Genomic DNA, 14,349 nt, shown 5'->3' with positions numbered 1-14,349 from the left:
CTGGAGACACCAAGAGGTGTACGAGGAAACACATACATGATTGATTGGTTCTCAGAGGAGAGTAGGCCTAGTCGAAGCTACAGAAAACATCAAATTACTATTTTGTATTTCTTAAGGAAATGTTTTATCTTAAAGTTCAAGATTTAATTATTGAATACCATGGTAGAGATCTTTGCATAGAAGAACTAGATTTCAGTAGTCTAGCTTACTTCATAGTATCAACAACATCATATGGAGTTTTTTCTACCTAGTTGCATTTTTTATTATATTGTTTTCAATGAGCTCTTTCTATTTGAGTGCATTTTGATTTACCATTCAAAATTCTTTGAGATATTGGGAAGGCTTTCATGCACATCATGACTTCAATATTTCAAGACTCATCAAGCTAGTGGCTTTCCTACAATGCGTCATTTAGAATATTGATATAAATGTAATATTTTACTTCTAGGCATTGTTTTTGAATAGGATCAATTGATTTTGATTTTAACTAAATAAATAACCATCTCTAGCAGTTTTGGTCTAAAGCATGCTAATGGTTGTTTCTTTTCTGTCCTATATTTTCAGTTTAGAAATGCTTGTTGGTCCTGATGGTGAGCTTCCTAATAAGCTACATAACTTGGAACCACATCTGATAGAGCATATTAGCAATGAGATAATGGACAAGGATCCCAATGTTTGGTGGGATGATATTGGTAAATTTAATATGGCTAAATGAATTGATGATAATATTATTCATGTTTATTTCTATGCACCCATTAACATTAATATTTATTTTTCCAAAATTATACTAAAGTTGGGCTAGAGCATGCCAAAAAGTGTGGGATAGAAATGGTCATATGGCCTCTATTATGACCTAACATCTTTCAAGGCTGTTGCTCTCCAGGCAAAGGGCTCCTCTTATTTGGCCCTCCTATAAGTTAGTCTGATTTATTCTCTGTTCTTTATATGTTGGAAATTCATTTTTGTTTACAATAAAGTACATTTAATTTTCTCTTAGGTTACTGGGAAAATGATGATTGGAAAAGATATTACAGGAGAAGCCAAAGCTACTTTCTTTTATATTTCTACTAGTTCATTGATGAGTAAGTGGGTAAGTTCCTAATAAAATCATGCTTTCAAGTTCTTTTATTGTTTTGATTCTTAAATGCAGAAAGCCTTGTATAATTGTTTTTCTAAGGAAGCACTTGTGCTTAATGATAGTCTTACATAATAAAGATAACATCAAAAAATATAACAAATGGTTTCTTTTTGTGAGAAATTAGACACATATAAGGATTGCATGTGCAGGTGCAATTTCTAAAGCATATACCATGGTTGTTTCTAAGGTTCAATAACTATTTTGTCCCCTCTCTCTACCTACTACCCTCATTCAATGAGGAATTGAACCATTTATTTCCTCAAAGAGATTCTATTTTTCATTATTTAGGTAGGTACCTATTGCACCCCACCAATCCAGTCTAGGGCTTGATTACTAGATTCTATCAAGCTTATCTAGCTCATGCAGAACAAAGGATAGGTCTGCAGATGAGAACATATGATCCTGAGTACTTCTCACATGTATCAAATCAGGTTTTGGCTTGTAGTCAGAAGAACAAAATTCTACCCAACATATCTCATAGTGATGAATTCCTCGAACATACATATGAAAATGGATTTGTAAAGAAGCCTGATGTAGTTTGAGTAACCTCTCTAGGTTTTGGGTACTATGAACGAATCATAGACTTGTGTTGGGAACACCCTACCATAGATGGGCAGATTGTGAGTGTCTTTCAGCCTAGTCATGAAGAATAGGAGCACACTAAAAATCAATCTCATAGTATGAAGGCATGGGTAGAAATGTATCTTCTTTCTCTTTGTGATGTACTTATAATGAGCCCATGGTCCACATTTGGATATGTAGCTCAAGGTTTTGCAGGCATTAAATGTTTGATTATGTTTAAGCCTAAAAATGACACTATTTTAGATCCACCATGTCATAAAGTCATGTCAATGGAGCCTTGCTTTCATGCACCCCCATTTTATGATTGTCAAGAAAAGAAAGGTATAGATACTGGAAAAGCCTTTCCATATGTATGACATTGTGAAGATTTTCCTTGGGGTCTCAAAGTGGTAGAAAATGATGAACTATAGGTGTTTCTACTTTTGGGATCTGAATTATTTATTACAGAGATCATTCATAGAGAAATGCATATTTAATTTATAATGCTACAATGAAGCTTTCTATACTTTGTTATGTTGCATGCATAAACATGTTTAGAAAGGAAAGAACAAGATGTTTGTATGCAGAACACTCTACTATAGATAGGCTACTTGTGAGGATCTTTCAGCCTAGCCATGAAGATTGGTTGCAATCTGAAAATCATAAACCAATAATATTTGTAATCTAGCTTCTCTATCGTCTATACCAATGTTCATTTTTCTCATAGAATTCTATGTATATTTCTTGGCTATGAATTTACAATATTTTTATGTCAATATGCTAAAGCTGCAAGTCTTATTGTAATTTTGAATTTTTTGTTGGTTCTTCCTTGAATGACAAGATTATTTCTTGTTTTGTGTAATCTAGCTTTCCACAGTCCAGCCAAAAGGAATTGCATTGCATATTTTATTAGCTAGACACATATGTTTATAAATAGAATTTTCAACATTAGATGCACTAGAGAGTGTTGTTCCTAAATGAAATATCTTATATGTCTAGCTAAGAAAATCTTTTAGCTTGTATTATAGTAGCTAAAGCTTTCTTTGTTCAATCTTTTACTTAGCACGTCCACCATACCAAAATCTCAACCAAGCTTCTCACACAAAGCACAACACCTTGGATCACATTTGGTCTATCTATCATGATCCACTCCAAACAATCCATCTTTCATCATTCTTCACTATAGTCCTTCTAGGCCTACCTAGTAGCCTTGTCCAGACAAAAAATTGCAAATTCCATGAAAAGTTTCCAAACAGCCTAGTAAGTTGATTACCTTTCCAAATACCCTTTTTGGAGTTATTAAACCCATCTTCAACTTAGATCTTCATGCCTTGACTGGTGAAGCCTTTTATTGCTGATTGCACATGCACTAGGCCTAATTAGCCTAGCCCAACAAAGAAGCCATATCCTCCACTACCCTCCAAGACTCAAAAGACCTAAAATAGTCTTGGTAGAGAAAAAAAATACCACCACTTTTAAACTTAGATTTTCTAGATACCCACATCTACAGTCCCAACAAACAAACCCTCATGAAATGGGTTAACAATCTAGGGCTTTCTAGAAAAAACCATTCCTTGCAAGAAACAAGTTTGAATTTGATTCAAACACCTTCAAACACATCCCAATAAACATCTCCAACCACTACATCCCATTTCTATCCACCGAAAATCTTCAAACCAAAATTGGTCACAGTTTTGAGTCAATCTTCATTGATCCATTTTTTATGAGTCACAAGAACCTATCTTTCTAAATCTTGAATGGTCCACTTAGCATTCATTGCATCTAGGTGATGCTCATAGAGCTGAAGGCTGAAGCACTGGTTCTTTTGAGAGGTCACCCATTCTAATACTATAGGCTATAGCACACTTAACTATGGAGCTTTCCATATAGTCAATCCACTTAACTTGTTACCACTTGACCCCTTCACAAAACTTTTAGAAAGCATTGTGCTTTCTGAACCATTGTATATAATAGATCCCAAGGTTTTTTTCCCTTCTAAATAGTCTGATTCTTGTTGTTACTGATCATGGATATGCAAATAGGTGAAGGTGAGAAACTGGTGAGGGCATTGTTTGGAGTTTCTTGCTGTTGAGAACCTGCAGTAATATTTGTTGATGAAATAGAATCTCTTCTCTCTCAAGTAAACATGCCATATATTTTCAAATTCATGTGTTAGTCTACAAAAAAACCATTGCATTGTAATCTAAGAGAAATACTTAATTCTTATCCATAATCCTGGGTGACAGCGCAAGTTAGAAGGAGAGCATGAGTCAAGTAGAAGATTAAAGACACAGTTCCTTATAGAGATGGAAGGATTTGATGATGGAAATGAGCAACTTCTACTAATTGGTAGTCCTTATAAACCAAATATATATTTTAACAAACAATAATAGGAAATAATTTCTTATGCTTTTTATTGTTCCAATTAATATACTATTTTGTACAATTTTCCAGAGTCTACAATAACTTGAGCGCCATAAATAGGAAATAAGAGCTTTCTTATTTGTAGTTTTTCCTTTGGTGTGCTTTCGTTTTGGAGTAAAAAGAATGTTTATAAATTTTGAATGCTTAAAATTTGATGTGCAATGGTTTGGGAGTAAACATAAAGTTTTCAAATTTAGAATGCTCAATTTTCTCAATGCAATTTAGCTAGAACATATTCTTCTGAACTATGATGTTCCCACATCCCAACTCCGGCTTATGCAGTAGTCGTTTCTATCTTTGTTGATACTAGGGCTGCCTACACTCTACATCTAGCATTCTTCAAAGAAGAAAATATATCATCTCCTCCTTGCTACCTCAAGCAGCATCTAAAGACTAAATCAATAATCCTTCAAGATTATCTATATCCCTCAATGGCCAGTCTTGTATTCTTACACTTACATAGGAAGAACATAGTTATGGGAGGGTTAATAACTACATTATATATTATTTTAGGTGTGATGTTAAAGTTCTAGAAGACTCTCTTGTAAATGTGTCATTGTGACTTGAGATGAAAGCACTACAAAATCTCTTGACCCAGTTGCTACACTTAGTAGCTGAGATGCATTGGAAAAAATAGTATACTCACGATTGTTTAACTAGTATGATGTACCATTTGTGAGTATTGTGTTGCTTAGGACAAGCTCTCAAAGAAGAATATATTTAGTGAGTGAATTATATTTATTAGTTTTTTTAGAATTTATATTGTTCTATGGGCTCTTCTTAAGATAATGCCATTCGCATCGGATACAAGTTGGTAAATAAAATAAATAATTCGATTGGCTAGGACCCTAATTGGCATTCTTGATATTAACAGTTATGAGATTTTCAAGACTAATAGGTACATTTTTTTAATAGACATCAAGACTACATATTTTAAGTCATGCCTTGTAGCTATAGTCACTACAATTTAGCAAGCTATATTTGAAAGCTTTCATAATACGAAATGTTTACATATTACTCTTTGGTGAGCTAAGGAAAACCTATTTTTTTCTTGATTGTAGTTTTGAATTGTTCTGTATCAATCTTACAAATGAGAAGCTACAACAACACCTCAATCAGGTCAAAAAGTTCCATATCTATTAAATTATCATAATTTTTGAAAGAAATATATTTTTTATACATTTTGTTTTTGCTCTTTGCTCAGGGTATATTTCCTTAACTATTTTAATATTATTTTTTTGTGTATGATATTTACTTTTTTCTATGGATTTTTGTATATGATGTGCAACATGTGTTTAGATGGAACATGATGAATACACAAGAGAAGAAATTGATTGGAGCTACATTGAGTTTGTTGATAATCAAGATGTTTTGGATCTAATTGAAAAGGTCTTTTTTGATATCCATTTCCTTTTCTAGTTAGATGTAGATGCAAACTACATACTTAAACATACACACAATATATTATTTTAATTAAGGTTCTCAATAAACATCCTAGGTATAGGTAAATCAGTGGGGTTAACACTTATTCATAACTTCAAATAATAAATTTTTCTATAGAATTGAGTATCTTATGGACTAAATATTTTAGAATGAATGATTCCTTTCTCAATTTAACTTGTAGTGCTTTGTCAGAAATTTGTGTTTATTAGAGCACAAACTTTCAAAATTGAGGGCTAGGATCTTAAATACAACTATATTTTGTATATGTAGAAACCAAGGGGAATTGTAGCTCTTCTAGATGAAGCATGGTATGTTTATGAGACTGTTCATACAATTTTTGAGATGCCCATTTGACAACATATGATATGCTAGTTTCCCTTGAACTTTGTTTTTAAATCCATAGATTTCAAAATAAGAATGGCATTTCCATTACTATGTGAATAAGATATATAGGGAATGGGAAGAAAATAATAGTGACATTTTTTTAGCTATATGAGGACAAGATATAATGAATGGAAAGTTATAATGTAGTTGTTTAACAAAATAGGAATCTCACAAGAGTCAATGGAAGTTGAATACTAGTAAGAGTAAATCTTGGACTTCAGCTTTGAAGCAAAGATTAGGCCATGATTAACTTAACAAAATAGGGATAATAGGAAGGCTTGGATTGGTTAACAGATTATATAAATTAATAATTTGAAACCTAGCAAGAAAATAACAGATTAGATAAAGTGAACAATCACTAGCATGTGCTCATTTCTCTCATGCAGTTATCTTTGCTGAAATAACACATGCTAATCTCTTACAGAATTTAGATCGTGATGATAAGTACACCCCAATCATCCTAGAAATCTACAACAAATCTATCCAAGTTTATGGCCTATTATTATTATGAGCTTTATAAGTTTATATAGTTCATTTTCTGTTAAAACTTGCTATTACATTTTTGTTTTCTTTGTGTTGTACATAATCAAAATTAAACCCATTTATTTTTTATTATAGGGCCGCATCAGCCTTATGCTAAAAAAAAGAAGAGGAAGCCTCATGTTATAAAGAAGAGGATGACTCATGTTATAATATTAGAACCACAAGAGCCATAGGAGAGTGTCAAAGATAGTCATGATGTGCCTATTAGTAGTAGGCACATCATGACTATCTTCGGTTGATAGGCACATCGTGACTATCTTTGGCATTCTTCAATTGAGAATTCTCTTTTAGTTGAGAGCTCGCAAGGGAGATCAGCTAGTGAAGATGCTCTATTAGTGCCTTCAGAATTAGTAGGAAAGTGGGGTGTGGAACCTCCTCTAGAAAATGGTACCATTGGATCAAATCCAACATTAAGCAATCAAGGTTTAGAACCAGCTCCAAGGTAGTTCATCATTTTAGAACATGGAAAATGGTGCCTTGTACTACCTTTTTATGTTTACCACTTACTTATCTGCAACTCCACAATCAATATTGACAGTCTCTTGCCCTCACTCTACAACTGGACTACTTTACTTTTATTGATGCAGGTGAACTACAAGTTCCTTTTGTGTTCTTGACAAATCATAAGCTTTCAACTTTTGTGACGCCATTACAGATGCAAATGAACAACTAGTGAGGTGTCAATTTTAAGGTAATTTTTTGTTTCTATAACATACAGTTCAATTGCTAGAAATATTTCATCTAGATTGTTAATTGATAAATTGTTAAATGTTCATGTCATTTTCTACTTTGGTTGGGTAGTTCTCCTTGCATTTGTAAATCTTACTGTAGTCTTTAGCCTAATGACAGTGTGGTATTACATCCAGGGCGATAACATAGTTGACTTAAAATTTTGCATTAAAGAAAACATCAACGGATAATATTTGAACTATGGATATTTGTAAATTATGTTGGTTTTAGACATAGTTATAGTTATAGTTATATATGCGCTCTTATAATGATGTGATTGGGACTGTAAGTTTTTTTGTCACATTTATCTATTTGAAAAATAGATGAAATAATTGGCTTTCATTCCTCATAAATAATTCTTTCCTAATTTTATTCTTCCTTGCAAGAACTAAAATTTAGGCATCCTATGCCAATTATTACAAAGGCTTTTCTCTCATAGGAGCCTTTTAAACTGCACAAAATTTGAGTTGTAAAGCATAATTCATAGTAGAGACTCAAGATATCGTACACATTTCTTCCTCCTTCCCATTGTTTTGTATGAAATAAATCATGTGATGAATGAAACAATGGTGTGGAGGTAGAAATGTGCACGATACCTTGACTCTCATGCACTGAGCAATTATGCTTTAGAATCAAATTTTGTGTAGTTTAGAAGGCTCCTATGAGAGCAAAGCTTTTACAATAATTGGGATAGCTTGTCGAAATTTCTACATATCTTGGTCTCAATTTTGACGCAAACATCTTCACTTTGATGTCAATTGTATGGCACTAGCGTAGAAAAGTAAGGGGTTTTGGTCACAATTTTGACACCAAATTGGTCACCTTTGACATCGATTGTATGACATTGGCGTAGAAAAGTAAGGGGTTTTGGTCACAATTTTAATGCCAAATTGGTGTGAGTTTACGTCAAAATTTCAACCAGTAGTGCCTGCAAATGAGAAAATAATAGTTCAGGTTGGACTAAGGAAATCAACAAAATTCGTGTCAGTAAGTCCACCTTTATGAAGTCAAAATTTCAACGCAAAATGTGTGTTGAAAAACTGACCAAAAAAGATTGACAACAAGCTTAGTCACCTTATCGACCTACTCTGGTCAAAATTTTGACCTTTTCATGTCAAAATTTAGGCCTAAATTTACTAGTGTGCCTCCTGCAGTGCCTACTGCACTACAATCCTGGATAACATCATTAAAGCCAACAAAGGCATTTGTTCCACCTCCATTCCCACCTCTTTGAGTTGCACTGATTTGTGTCCTAGCTGACTTGTCTCACCTGGACTTGAAAGTAACACTTAGAGTTCAAGTTGATCCACCCACTCCTTAGAAGATCACCTAAAACATTTCGCTCTCTACCCTTGCCTCCTCCACCTTCCCTAGTTAGCATCACCCTCTCACTATGCATGATCTGGTGAGCTTGGCATACTTTCACTTGCACAATTCCCACAACTTCTTGCTATCTCCAATAATCACATTCTACTCTCCACTTTACCTTGATTCATAATCGCACTATCCACCTCCTTATAGGCATAATTCACCTGAACCTTGTTCTACACCAATCTTCCTCGTATCCACTCTCCACACCTTGCCACACTGGTACCTGGTACATTTGACCTTTAGCTCTAACATTCTATCACCCAAATTTTTGCTGATGCACTTTGTCCACTAGATTTTTCTACCAGATCACCACTAACACATCCCACGTGTTATCATTCACTTGATAAAACAAGGTTACTCCCTGACAGACCTAAATGAAACAAACAAAACAACATGATACTATTGAACACAATTGGAAGCATGCCTATTTCACACATAATGGTTTTCTATGCTATCACACTCTTTTAGTATCTCAATGATGTGTTCGATTAGAGGTACCGGGATAAAGTCATGATACTTTATTGTTTTTTCACTACTTCATTCCTATGATCCTTTTGTTTTGCACATTACTGGTGTCCACTTATAAGAGCCTCCTCTCAGATGGAATGCCATGTGTACCTTGACCAATTTTGTGCATTACCTTTGGTCAGGTCTTTTATCTGACATGTGACCAGTTGGCATGCCTATTTTTATTTTTTGTGACTATAGCTTTTGTTTCTTAATGATTTTCAAATTTTCTTGTACATTGTTCCTCTTTGTTGGTACTTCTCAGCATGACGAAGTATTCATATCACTATAGCAAAGCTAGTGGTGGTTGTATTCAATCACTTTGATCACATGCTCTATGATGACAATTAGTTTGCCTTTCTTTTAAAAAGTGACAGTTAGTTGCATTCATCTAGTTTGCATTTTTCACCTAGGGTTCCTTGCGAAACAACTGGTTGGTAAACAATTAGGTTACAATTCACTAACATTACTCAACAATTTCATGACTAGTTATAAACAACACGTGCAACACCATCAACAAGCTTATGCACACTCATGGACTTTATTTCTTCACCTCATCCACGCCAACATTACATGTCATAAATTCACCATCATATTGCACCACCTCACTTGCTACCTTGCATGGCTTTTGAATCTCAAACAATCTCATTTAACCACCTTCCATTTTCATATATTCATTTGGTGGCTTTTGAATCACAAATATTGACATACCAGCTCAAAGCCTTTGAATATCAAACAATTTCACCTCAAATTCCATTTCATTTTCATTTCATGACTTCTCTTATTGTATTTCATAACATATTTCTCATCATTTCATCTCATGCCATTTCTTCTTATCCACTCCTCCATATCATTTCATTTCCATAATCAATATCCTATCATTTTCATTTCATATTTCATATCATTTCATTTCATATTTCATTACTTATTGCATTTCATTATTTACTCCATTGCACTTTCCTTTTCATCATCATTTCCTTTCATTTCATATTCCATTTTATTTCCATTCCAAACTCCATTTCACCATCCATTTCATTTTTACTTCCTATCGCTTGTCATTTCATTGCATTCCATCTTCCATCTTTTTTCATTTCATTACTTATCTCCTTTCCATCTCCTTTCATCTTCATTTCACTATTATATCATTTTAGTACATTTCATATCATTCCCTTTCATTACATCTTCACTACATTTCATATCCTTCCATTTCATTTCATTTTCAGTTGTCATTCCCTTACATTTTCATTTCATTTCATTTTTTCACGTATATCTTTTCATTACATTTCATATCATATTGTTACATCATTTCATTCCATTATGTGTTCATTTTCATTTCCTTTCATTGCATAATCCACTTCATTTCCATTTCATAAGTCATTTCATTTCCCATTTCATTTTCATTTCACATCCCATATCATTTTATTTTATTCCATCTTCCATCTTGTTACCTATCTTATTTCATGTTATTTCATATACCATTTCATTTTCATTTCATTTCATTACTTACTCCATTTCATTTCATTTTCTATTTCATATCCCATTAGTTTCAAATATAGTACCATTGTGTTTTCATCTCATTTCATTTCTATCACCTAATCCATCTCATTTCATTTCATGACATCTTACATCTCATTTTACCTTGTTCCTCATTTGAGTTTATTTTGTTGCATATCACATTTCAATTCACCTCATTTCATTTTATCTTGTTATATATTACATTCCATTTCATTGCATTTTCATCTCATTTCATTACACTATCATTACTCATTTCTTTACACTTTCATTACATTCCATTTCATTACACATTTTATGGCATTTTCATGATTACAATTCATTTCTCATTTCATTCCATTATATTGCATTACAAATCATTTTCATCATCTCATATTACTTTTTATTATATCCCATCCTATTATTTCATTTCATTGCATTTTCATTACTCATGTCATTACATTCCATTACATGTCATGTTATCACATCTCGTTTCATTTCAAGTCATTTCATTTCATATTTCATTTCATTTCATGTTATTTCATTTCATTTTATTACATTCATGTTACCATATCACATTTTCATTACATCATCAATAACCTACAACCTACTCTAAGTAATGATTCATCTACATTAATCATTCACATATATATACACATCTGCATCCACTATCAACATAATCATCACACCAAACAATCACATGACAACATAAGTCCATGAAATCATATGTGCACACATCTAAAACACCAATGAAGCTCAGATATCTCATAAAGTCACATGACAATCAGATGGTCCAACAGAAGGATACAATCACATGACCAACAGATAACATACATCAACATGAAAATCACATGATCATATAACATGCAAATACATCAATCGAGGATCAAATAAGTACATCAACATAAATATCCAGTAAACATCTTGAGAATAATCATACACAATGAAAAATGAGGCCATAATACAATCATATAAACTCATCCCTGTGAGGGTGTCTGATTTGACTGTCCCTGCTGATTGGGGGCACTTGCATCCTCTTGTCATGCTTGCTCTATCACCTCTTTCGATGGTACACTAGGTGCAACCATAGCTATCTGACTTGATGACGCCCCATCTATCCTTGGTGGTGGTGGTGTTCTTGGAGTAATCACCGCTATGAGTGTCTACAAGGTACTCAACACCTCACCCATTCGAGCCTCTATAGTACTCACCCAACTCTCTAAATTAGTTGATCCCTCAGACGTCTCTAGTGGCTATGCCCCTAGTGGTCCGTACTACTGCACCTATGGTTATACCCTTGGTAGATCTCTGATAGGCCCCTACACTCATGGTCTCTGCCAGTGGATAAATTGAAGATCCTCTAGTAGTTTTTCTCTCATCTGCTCTACTCCATCATGCTGCCCAACCATCCCTCCTCTCACCCATGCACCACCTTAGCCGTGGACATCTCTAGCTCTCCCTACACCCACTAGTCCCTGCACTGGACCTCATGGCACTCCCCTCTATGGTAACACCATGGCTACTTGACCTCATCTCCCCCATACTCTACCCACTCTGATCTTAGCTTGTTGCCTCCCTTTGCCTCTCCCTAGACCACTCTCATCATCATCATCCTCTCCCCCACTCAATGACTCATCAATGCCAAGCATCAACTTGGCTAGATCTGTATACCTTAGGAAGGGATGATCTCAAAACCACCATGCATAATCTCCCTCCATCTCATAATGCCCAAGGTTTTGGTGTATCTATAATCTGTAAAAAAGCCTCTAGACAAGCCTCATACTCCAACATGAGCCCCCACACTGGTCTCTCTAACTAAACCTGGGCATAATGTGCAGTCCCCTGTGGCATGCCCTGTCACTGACCAAACTACCTCACCACCTGCCTAAAGAAAAACCACTCTAGTATTGAAGGAATTTGACCAAGTAAAAACCTTGGATTGAAGAAATACACCATCTCATCATCATCCTCTACCCATGGCTCTGTAAACTTGTAAGGTCTCCATATGACCTCATCAATATCATCCAGTATCTGACACCAATAATCTGTCTTGCCCAAATAGGGTTGCATAATAGGACCTAAATAAGTATACATATATGGCATGCCCTGTGCCCATTTTCGTACACACACTAGACGTGTAATGGGTAGATACTCCCATGTCCACACCTATAGCAAAATAACCCCTATTGATAATGATGAGGCCCCTGAATATACAACCTGGTGCAAATCATGATACAAATGAGCCAAAATACAGTTACCCCATGCAAATCTCTGTGGCTCATCAGTCATCTCCTGAATCAACCAACCCACCCTTGCCCTTGGCAATTTGGCAATAGAAATCAACATATCAATCTTGCCAATACTACTGGTAATGCATCATACTACAACATCTAAAACTAGGACATGTCATCACCAATACTATCATCCCTAAACAAGTCTCAGAATGTGGCCCCACCAGTGGTCTAATCATAGTACACCAAATCCCCTACAATCAGGATTCGAAGAATCCTGTACACATCCTTAGGAGTCACTGTCATCTCCCCCAATGGAAAATGGAATGTGTTGTGGTTTGAGTTCCACTGGTTGGCCATAGCTATCAATAATACCCTATTCACTCAAAACTGGGGCATCTACAATAAATATGTGAAGCTTCACCTATCAATCACATGTCTTTTTATGTTAGACAATCAGCCCACTGACTCTAAAGGCCACAGATAGAGCCCTCGCACCATGAGCTTATGCCCACACACCTATTATTCATCATAGAAATACAACATGTCAGTCTTTGTCACAAAGTGACCATCAAAAATCAATCTCATAATTACATCTAGCCACCTAGCTAATGGTTCTATCTTGGACCTATTGCTCATCTTTTTGTATCTTGAGTTGGACTAGTTTGGCTTCCCTACTCTATATCCTAAGTTGGGACATCACCTATCTATCATCAGCTCAATCCTATGCACATCACTACATGACTACCTGATCTCTAATGTTTTCTTGTTATGCCCATCCCCAATTGACCACACCTAAACCCTAAACTTTGGTGGTATCTTACACTTGATAGAGAATCTACACCTAGTCAAATACATCACAACATTCAATTGCCCTAATCCACCATGAAAAAGTGCCCTTATATAGATTGTATGCACTATCCATCTCACATGCACTATTACATCATGCGAATGTGTTATTTTATATGAATGTGCTCCAAGATACTTCACATGTGCTGAAACACTTCTCAAATGTGTTGTTTATTTGAAATGCACTACAACAATAATCAAAAGCACTATTTTATGGTAGATATGCACTCTTAGTTTAGATGCACTTGAAAATGTTTCATCTGTACTATTACATTACATGTATGCATTGTTTTGTTCAATCATGCTATTACATTTTTCATATGCACTATTTTCTACCAAATGCACTCATCTGTGATAGACCTAGGGTTTCCAAATGCACTAAATCACCCTACATATGCACTAAACCACTACCCGAATGTGCTAAACTAATTCAAATTCACTAATAGGATATTCAAATGTGCTGAATTATTGAAATAAACATATCTACCCTACAAATCTGTGCAAAAACTCACAAAACATAGGTAAAACACTCTAAATCTCAAACAAAGAGGATCTTGATGACATACCGGGGCACTGTAGTTTGCTGGACACTCATACTGATGACCCTTCTTGAATCTATGCTCGCGTAATGATACCACCATCTTCGTTGGATTAGAGCTCCAAAATCACCAAATGCAA

The 14,349-nt window shown here is 34.8% G+C and overlaps 1 pseudogene; it reads left to right on the top strand.

The window, feature by feature from the left end:
• Window positions 1-526: 526 nt before the first annotated feature.
• The window catches only part of LOC149550169 (galactoside 2-alpha-L-fucosyltransferase-like), a 159,703-nt pseudogene continuing 145,880 nt past the window's right edge, over window positions 527-14,349 (top strand).

Source organism: Cupressus sempervirens, chromosome 7, assembly GCF_028749045.1.
Source record: "Cupressus sempervirens isolate cs-2001-9-10 chromosome 7, ASM2874904v1, whole genome shotgun sequence".
Lineage (NCBI taxonomy): Eukaryota > Viridiplantae > Streptophyta > Pinopsida > Cupressales > Cupressaceae > Cupressus > Cupressus sempervirens.
The sequence above is the reverse complement of the archived record's forward strand: the minus strand, read 5'-3'. Positions and strand labels throughout refer to the sequence as shown.